Raw genomic sequence first — 8,897 nt, forward strand, 5'->3', positions numbered from 1 at the left:
AATTAAAAAAGACAAAAAAAATCCAAGTGGCAAACATATATAAAACTTAGGAATGAATATGTGAATATACACAGGAAAGAAAAAAGAAATTACAAAAAAGATATTTCAGACAACCTAAACTCTTTTACAGATATATAAATGATAAACATGAAATAGTGAAATTGCATGAAGGAGATAAAGAATATATAGATGACACAGAAATGGGAGAAGTTATGATCAGACATTTCAGGTCTGCAATTGAGAGCTCACAATTTTGGGAAGATGGATAACAAGAAAGATCACCCAAAATGAAAGAAATAAAGGTAACACAAAAAGAAATATGAGACCAAATAAAAAAACCTAGATGTCAGGAAATCACGTGGACAGGATGGAATTACAAATTGGATACTGAAAGAGTGTGTAGACGAACTGACAGACAAATTATACAAGATGATAGAGTTCTCACTCAAAGAGGGAAAGGTACCGCAAGATTGGAAAGATGCAAACATAGTACCAATATATAAAGGAGGAAATAGGGAAGATCCTACAAACTCCAGACCGGTATACCTTACAAGCACAGTAGCAAAAATATACAAAAAAGTCATCAGAAACAGATGGACCAAACACTTGGAAGAAAATAAAATAGTAAACCCTAAACAATTTGGAATTAGAAGTGAAAGATTGTGTACCACAAACCTATTTTGCTTTTACTCGAGATTAACCCCTTCCATACGGTGCTGCACACGTAGGCGTCATGAGGAGCAAGTGGATTCACGACGCTGCCATATCGGCGTCTTGATTATATTTATTGTAGTTGCCCCTGTGTTTTTACATTCTCCCAAATGCGCCCTGAATCCCATTCTCTGTGGTTTTCAAAATTCGCGGGTGAAAGAGAGAACGATCGATATAAGCGGCGACTATATTTTATGATGCGAATATTATTACGTGACGTCATACGGCTGGCATTGGCTGCTGCCCGCGAGATTTAAGTCCCGTACTGAAGTGGTTAATTGAGATAATACAAGAAAAGATGGCTGGGCAGATTGCGCCTTCTTGGATTTGCAGAAGGCATTCAACAAAGTACCACATAAAAAGTTAATAAGAAAAATTGAAATAATAGGAGGAATACAAGGTAAGCTGCTGGATTTGATGAAGGATTTCTTAATTGGGAGATAAATGAGAGTGGTACTTAGAGACAAAAATTCAAACTGGGAAAATGTGAAAAGTGGCATCCCGCAAGGCTCTTTATTGGCTCCTTTAATATTTGCCATATATATAAATGATATGGATGAGGGAGTAAATTGTTACATGAACTTCTTTGCTGACGATGCCAAATTACTCAAGAGAGTAACCACAGAAGAAGATTGCAGATCACTACAAGAAGACCTAGACAAAATATGGGAATGGAGTCAGAGATGAGCGATGAACTTCAACATTACGAAATGTAGCATAATGGAATTTGGAAAAAGCAAAAATAGAGTATCAGGTCAATATAGAATTGGAAACAAGTCAAAAAATGTAAATTCAGAAAGGGACCTGGGAGTAATCATCTCAAGTGACTTGACACCTGATAAACATGTCAACAAATCATTTGGAGAGACTTTTAACTTATTAAGATCAATGAAAGTGGCCTTCGACTACATAGATGAGGAGATGGTTAAAAAAATAGTGGTTACACTGATAAGACCTAAACTACAATATGCTGCAACATTGTGGGCACCTAGCACAAAGAAGAGCATAAGAAAATTAGAAAGAATCCAAAGAGCAGTGACAAAAATGATACCAACACTGTCAAATCTGACATACGAACAAAGATTGGAGAAATTATATCCGTCCACTGGAACAAAGAAGAGAAAGAGGTGATTTGTTGACCATTTACAGAATTATGAAAGGGATGGAAATTCTCAATAGAGACGACTTGTTAAAGTGGGACAGAAGAGAAACAAGAGGACATGAAAAGAAACTAAAGAAGGACAGTTACAGAAGAGACCTGAAAAAGAATAGCTTCCCATATAAATTGATGTCTGGAACAAACTAAACAGAGAAACAGTGAGTGTCAAAACTATACACAATTTTAAGAATAAACTGGATGAGAGATACAAAAACGGGTCACTACAAGCATAGCTCTCATCCTGTAAAATACAACTAGGTAAAACTAGGTAAATACACACACACACACACACCATACAAGAATTTAAGAACAAACTACATGCTGAGAGATACCAAGATGGGGCACTACAAGCATAGCTCCCCTTCCTGTATAATACAACTAGGTAAGTACATACATATATATATATATATATGTATATATATATATATATATATATATTATATATATATATTATATATATTATATATACATATATAACTGAGAGCTGTGGGTCTCGTTTAAGAGAGCCGTGGAGCAATAGACTGATGGAAAGCACTCCCACTGTAGGAAACCAAAGTGTGGTACAGTATGGTTACGTATCCAAGTGGGCAGGCCTCCACCTGTATGCCATGTGGAGGTCTCAGTACAATGATGTAATGTATTTACAGTACTTTTCCATTATTGACAGGGATTAGGTACTAGAGGTACCTATCAGTATCTGAGAATGTTGATAATGATTTATGTTTGTTAATTTTTTTCTTCCCCTTTTCTATCCTGTCATTCACTCATATGTTATGTGTAATCTATTTAATGTTGATAAGAAATAGATTGGTTTAATGATTAAAAAATTGAATACTTAAATAAATTTTTAAGACAATATTTCTCTCATTTTATCAACACAGTGCAATTGATCAGCATTCAAGTCGATTTTGCTGCAAAAACAATTATCTCCATTGCTATCACAAATAACACTGGTATCTACATTGCTATGTAGTTTTCTAAGACCTTTGATTAAGTTAGGATAAGGATTGCCAAATATTCGATGGGATTTTTAGAATGTTACTATACCAGTGGCAATACCAATTAAATGCATGTACAGTAGAATGATGACAATAGCATGTTAGTGGCAACACTCCCATCTTAGTTTAGCAGAAATTCAAGATGAAAGTATCACTGCTGCCTTGTAAACAAAGTGCATTTAGTTAGTAGCACTGTCACTATTGCCATTAACACATTTTGTACCAGAAACACTGGACTTGTTCATATCATACTGGCATTTGTGGAATAGCTCACTCAACTTTTAAGTTTCTTTGATATTTTGTTCTTTATTTTCAAGATATTTTTCATTTCCTCATAGGTGAACCATTTCTAATTGCAATATCACAGGGGCATGGAGCCATACCAGACATTAAAGCTGAGAAAGTTCAGAATGACAAAAATAGACTAATATTATTGTCAAGAAAATGGGAACATGACATCAGCAACCAGTGATATGGTGCATACTTGCTATGAGGTGGCAAATGCAAATCTTACCAAATGAAAAAAATGTCTATAATTAAATCTGTCAACAAAAACTACAGTCAACCTTTAACATTTGCAGATTTAATACACAGGTTTGATTATTCATGAGTAAGCCAAATATGATGAAGTAAAAGGATTGGTTATTTGCTGGTAAGGCCAGGAATATGAATAAGTGATAGATTTGGCTATTTATGGGTTGACTTGCCCTACACTGCCTGCACATGTTTCTGTGGCACTACCACACACTAGAATTTATTCACAAACATTTAGCTACAGCTATAGAAATAACTGAACTTGGTGACAGCAGGGAAAAGAGAAATAAAGGAATGTAGGTGAGAGGAGGGAGAGAAGGGAAAAAGTAGGGTGAGCCTCTGTATTTACTTAATTATAATTATCTTATTGTGATGCACGAGCAGATCTACTGTATATTCATAAAATCTTGTCCCCTGAATTCTATTTATCATACTTTGCTTTAAATGCATTTATATTTACTTGTACTATATAAACTTTTAGGCCATTCCACTGGTCTATGCATCTGTACAGAAAACTGTATTTCTTTATATCCTTGGAACATGTAAAAAAAAATTTGTTTGTGACTATGCCCTCTTTAGGTTGTGTTCCTATACCAAGAAATTATCTCAGTCTGACTTATTCTCCCCTTTTAGGACTCTAAAAGCTGCAATCATGTTCCCTTATTTTTTCTTTGGTCTTCTAAAGTTGGTAATCCTATTTTTTCTAGTCTTTCATTATCTGGTTTATATAACAGGATTGGGATCATTTTGATTTTTTCTAGTTTGATTATATCCTTTTTCTTGTGTGGAGATGATATCATTACTGCATATTCAAGCCTAGGCCTGATTAAGATTTCTAAGAGTTTTTTCATCATTGCTTCATCCATGTAGTGCTTTTTAACAAATTATGTGATTCCCTCATACCACGTGAGAACAAGGGTGATGGGAGAGAATAGAAGGAACTGTAGTGAGTGGTGGGATGATGAAGTGAAGATGGTAGTAAAAGAGAAGAAGTAAGCATTTAGGGATTGGTTACAGTGTAAGATTAGGAAAGCATATGAGAGGTACAAAAAAAAAGAGAGAGAGAGAGAGAGAAGGCAGAGGAAAGCAGATGTAAAATGGAGTATAATGGAAAATTATGAAATAGAAAAATACTTTAGAATTATACAGGCACTCCTCTAGTCCTCTGGCACTCTCCCCTCCCTTAGGCACACATTAAACAACCTCACTAGCCAATTCACTATAACCATACTTCCTTTTTCAGACACTCCACATGACACCCATCCAACCTAGGTGCTTTAGCAACTTTCATCATCTTCAAAGGTCCTTATACCTCATCTTTTTCTATATCTCTTTCATTTTTCTCTCTCATCACAGTCATTTTCATAGCTCCACCCACTGCCACATTTGACCCCTCTCTATCCTCCACATTCAACAACTCTCTAAATTACTCTACCCATGTTCCTCTTACCACCTGCACTTCCATTAATATGCGTCCATCTGCTCCCTATACCTTTTCCTCTTTATCTGACTACCCCCTCACTCTCATAGTTTCCTTCTAAAACATCTTTTTATTACTTTCAAAGTTTTCTGTCATACACCCTATTTTAAATTTGCTCTTTGCCTCCTTTGTCTTATGTTTCCTTCTCTTCGTCATACCTGTCATATGTTTCCCGAGTCTTACTTTGCAAACAATCCCCTTATGCTTGCTTCTTACCGTCTATTACCCTGTTTGCTTTATCATCCCACCCCTCACTACCCTTCCTTCTATTCCCTTCCATCCTCCTTGTTCCACATGCCATCATTGCACACCATGCTACTACCTCCTTAAAACAAACCCATTCCTCTTTTGCTCCCACCTCTACTCTACCCTTCACCACCTCCCACACATTTCTCAGCCTCTGGTATTCCTTCCCCTTTTCCTTCTCATTATTATTTTTTTTACTTTATGCATCTCTATTTTCAACCTTTTTCTTTTTTCTCCACCTATCCTCCACTCTCAACTTACCTTCCACCAAAAAATTATCTGACACCCCCATTTTCTCCCCTAAGAACATGGATATACAGAACTTTTACAATCTTTCCTTTGGATACCACTACATAGCCCATTAATGCCATATCAACCACATTTCCCTCCACCACCCTTTCCCATGTATACTTACGATTGGCTTTCTTCTTAAACACTGTATTTGTTATCACCAGTGCTCTAAACATCACCATTTCTCTACTATAATATTTACCTGGTATTCCAAACTTCCCTACCACTCCATCTGTTGGTTCATCCCCTACCCTAGAACTTAAATTTTCCCAACATACATTGTCATTCCTCCTGAAACTTTCTAAGCCATCCAAAAAGCCTCCCTTTCCTCTACACTCATCTCACCACCATGCCCATATGCACTTACAAAAACCCAAATCTCCTATCCCAGTTTCACCTTCATCCACATTAACCTTGAAGAAACTTTCTTCCACTCAACATGCTTTCCTATCTCATCACTTACCAGCAGAGCCCCATTCTCATTCCCAACACTCTCCCCACCACACTACCAAAATTAAAATCACCCCTCCCTTTCAACTTGATTCACTCAATGCTGACACATCCATCTTCCTACTCACAAACATACTGCCTATCTCTTCCCTTTTACTCACATCTGTACCACAACCATGCACATTTAATGACCAAAATTTTAGGGTTCTGGTTGGAAATCTCCACCAAACCCTTGTATGCCTTGACTTCTCACAGGATAAGTATACAGAAAGCAGAGTACATAGTCACATCACTGTCCCACTTTGTCACCTTTTAAAACTTGCATGGGAATCATGATGGCAGAATTCTTTTTTCCCCTTACCACAGGGGACAAGGGAAAAGAAAAAGTATAGTCAAAGAAGTGGTAAGGGGCAATTTCAAAGGAACAGAATAATATAGTACAAAAGTAGCATCATTTCTCATAGACAAATGATGTGAGGCTCTAGTCCGTAGGAGTGTCCTAAAATAGTCCATAAAGCATTGTCTGCATGCTACTGTGCAATTAATACTGCAAAATAACATACACTTAATAACCCAGTACAAGGAATATAGATAAGAAACATTATTGTCGCAAGCACTGAAACTTGTGGAACTCCATTGTTTACTGCTCTCTATCCTGACATCTTATCCTTCACTACTGTCCATATGTATATTTCTTTCCTCGTATGGTTTGCCAGGCTGTGTGGCAACCATAACATGGATGCACCAGTTCTGGACAAATCAAGATTTTGATGAGTTTTTCATCATCTCTTCATCCACATAGTGAAAAGTCATTTTAATCTTTTGCAGTAGTCTGTACATCTCTCTCACAATCCTGCTGAAGTGTGTGTGTATTTACCTAATTGTAGTATACAGGAAAGGAACAATGTGCATTGGATCTTGTCTCTTCCTCCCCAATTTTTTTCATACATAGCCTCATATTCATGTACAGTTTCAACTTAATCTATATCTTTGATTTCCCGTTTTCATATTTATATTTGAATTCATGTATTGTATGAGCTTTGGCTATATCAATTTCTAAGCTATTCCAAGTATTTATCCATTTGTATGGAAAATGTATTTTTTCACATCCTTTAGGCACATGGTCATTCTTAATTTGTTTCCATGACCTCTCAAGAGATCTCTTCTGTCAGTGCAATCTATCCCCTTTAGTGACCCGAGTAATGTAATCATATCACCTCTTTCTCTTCAACTTTTTAAGTTTGGCAGACCCAGTGCTGTCTTTCCTCATATGGTTTATCTGTCAAGCTGGGGACTAGTTGGTTGCTGCTCTTTGTATTCTCTCAATCTTGCTTATATCCTTCACTCTATGTAGGAACCATATTACTGATTCATATTCCAGTTATGGACAGATAGGGTTTCAATGAGTTTTTTCATCATCTCTTCATCTTTATAGTGAAAAACCACTTTAATCTTCTGCAGCAGTTTGTGCTTCTCTCCCACAATCCTGCTGATATGTCTGTCTGTCAGTGATAATTTAGCCTATAATTAAGTGGCATTTCCTTACTTCCACCTTTGTGAATTGGTACCACATTAGCACTTTTCCAATCAAGCATCGCTATTCCTTCTTCCAATGAACATACAAGACTAAATCTTTACTGCCTTGTTCCCTTCATTCTTTGATTATCTAGTTTGAGATCTCATCAGGTCCTGAAGCATTTGTTACATCCGAGATTGAGCACTTCCCCCACTTCTACATTAATATCTAGCTATGGAATATTTCTTGGTTTTTTGCTCCCCACGCTTTCCTCTAAAAAAAAGTACTCTCTTTTGTGAAGTCCAATTAGAAACTTTCATTCATTATTTCTGCCTGAGCTGACGCCTCTTGAATGACCTCACCACCCATTATTAGCTTGTTGATGACTTCCCTGTTTCATTGTACCATTTATAGACCTGTATAATGGATACTATAAAAACAAGTAGAAATTCTTTTCGTATTTATTAAGAATAGTTAAAATTCTTTAATGACAGAACTATTAAAAATTACAAATTAGTTTAAACTAAACTTAAAACTATAAATTGGTTTACTTAAAATTAGAAAACTAGGTTATGGGCTATTGCCTGCAAATAATCGACGTTGCTATAGGAAAAATATCTTTCCACAATGTTTTTTTATCCATTCAGAAGAGTCAAGATATTTCTTTCTTTGTGGTTGAGATGAAGTACCAGCCAAGTATTGATCTACTTAGACTTCATTATAGTTTTGTTCTTTCTTTGGGCAATCTAAAAACTTCCAAATATTAGGGTGGTGTCCAGCAACCTGTGTCTCAAATGTCCTATGCCATCCTTCAAGCGAATCCTTTGTTTTTGGTAAAGAATGTAAAACTGTTTTTGTAAACATCACCAATTATAATGAGAACATAGAAAATGAGAACTACTGATGTAGGGTCGATATATTGTCAGGTTATCCAGGACTGACTGAACCGTCCGCTACTGTTTGAACTGTCCGTGTGAGGTTCTGCTCATGTTACATCCTCTGGGTCTCCATTCCTTGATTGCGTATGAAGATGTGGTTCTGGTCCAGTTGTTTTCATTTTTTATATCATCAATATCAACAAGAGGATGGGAGACATAAAATGGACCAGAACCACGTCTTCATATGCAATCAAGGAATGGAGACCCAGAGGATGTAGACATGAGCAGAACCTCCCATGGACAGTTCAGACAGTAGCAGACAGTTCAATGAGTCTTGGATAACCTGACGACAATATATCGACCCTACATCAGTGGTTCTCATTTTCTGTTTTCATTATAATTGGCGATATTATCATTGTTGAGATTTATTTATACTTTATCCATTCATCAGTTGTTTTCATTTTCTATATCATTATTTCTATCATTACAATGGGTGTCAATAGTTCTCATTTTCTATGTTTTCATTCTAATTGATGTTTACGAAAACCGTTTTACATTCTTTACCAAAAACAAATACACTCCTCCCTCGATTTACGAACTAGTTACGTTCTTGAAAAACCGTTTGTGTATCGAA

This window comes from Oratosquilla oratoria, chromosome 16 (genome assembly GCF_046742065.1).
Source record: "Oratosquilla oratoria isolate Oo_2021 chromosome 16, ASM4674206v1, whole genome shotgun sequence".
NCBI classification, from domain to species: domain Eukaryota; kingdom Metazoa; phylum Arthropoda; class Malacostraca; order Stomatopoda; family Squillidae; genus Oratosquilla; species Oratosquilla oratoria.